Source organism: Cyprinodon variegatus, unplaced genomic scaffold, assembly GCF_000732505.1.
Source record: "Cyprinodon variegatus isolate N-32 unplaced genomic scaffold, C_variegatus-1.0 Scaffold1197, whole genome shotgun sequence".
Lineage (NCBI taxonomy): Eukaryota > Metazoa > Chordata > Actinopteri > Cyprinodontiformes > Cyprinodontidae > Cyprinodon > Cyprinodon variegatus.
Genome location: NW_015151650.1, coordinates 188,936 through 190,450, shown reverse-complemented (window position 1 = coordinate 190,450; position 1,515 = coordinate 188,936).

Below are 1,515 nucleotides of genomic sequence, written 5' to 3'. Positions count from 1 at the left end.
AATGAAATAGATCCAAAGGACCTATCAGTAACCATGTCTGTTCCAGCGCAGATCATTATTAGAATTTCTGGGCCCCGTTGGCCCCTGTCTAGAACCGGCCATGGTGAGGAATGATGACAGCGTGGGAAGGTGCACTGTATGCTGAAGTTCCATGAAAAACACAAAGCACAACCGATGTTCAAGGCTACAAGATTGAAAGTATTGAAAATACAGACCAACACTGTTCTGTTTTGTGTTTTAGAAATTACTGTTAGTTAAGCCCGTCAGATAGCGTTCCCCCCTGATGTCATTTACGTTGAGTTGCAATAAATGCTAAACTCTCTGCAGGTTTCCTTTCTTTGTCGTCCGCTCTATTCAGCTGGCTTTAGAAACACACGGTGTGAAGGTGGGGGCTGGGCGGTGAGGGTCACGGGGGCAAGAAACGCAAAAGTAACGCAATAGTTACTAGTTACAACTAGTAACTATTTCTTTTTCAAAGCAGCGTGCCCAACACTGCCCACAAACCACCAGAAATTCATGTTTTTAAAAAGTTTGGTTGTAATTCTTCTCTTCAGTGTCCTTATGGCTCTGATGCCGCTTGATGACTACCTCAGGCAGGTCTTATTCATCTATTTATATAACCCTTACTAATCCAACTGAAATAAAGTGGTTTAAATATTTTCCTCTTTCTTTGCTAGAAAGCATCTTAAGGTTGTTGATTTTACAAAGTTTTGTTTCTTACATTTTTGACCCAGTATAACTTGAAATATTTTATAACTTAAAAAAACTGACCTAAATTTTCCAGATACAGTCTATTTAAATCTTTATCAGTGTGCATTGCCTTAGCAACCACTCATTTTGCTGTGAAATATAGTGGAATGGAAAACAATGTCCCCAAACTGTATGCTGGATTTCATTTGCAAAGAGCCAAACGGTGGGACCATATCCGCTAAAAGGCAGATACAGAGGAGACACTATGTTCAGTCTTCCCTGATGTCTGTTCCTGCTTTTTCCTGAGCTCAGTTACTTCCTAAGCTATTTCTATCTGACCAGCTGTGGAGTGGGCATGCCACTGATGCTCTCAAATTCAGCAGAGACACCCACTTCATGAAACACTTGAATCCGAACCTAGCTCCTGTATCTGTACTTATAGTTTTTGTCCAAGTTAGGATGCCTTACTTCTACTTCCTATTACCTCTATTGGCTGGCATAACCGACAAACTATCAGTGGTTTGCTCATCAGACAGCAGTGGGGCAAACCGTCGGAGGGAGGTTTGCCCCACTGCTCACTATGAGCTGTATGAAGGTTTCCTTTGCATGTACAGCTCCTTTTTTAAACCACTCCACAGCGGATCATTTAGATCGAGCTCTGGGGAATTGTGGGAGGGCTGGGCAAAGGAGGGGATTACATTTTATAGGGGTGGCAAATGAAATTTGGCACTGCAGATATTAGTTATATAGATATTAAGTATCCCAGGCTATGATGGCTGCATATTTCAGACTTACAAAAATAAACAGAATATTAATTAAATGATT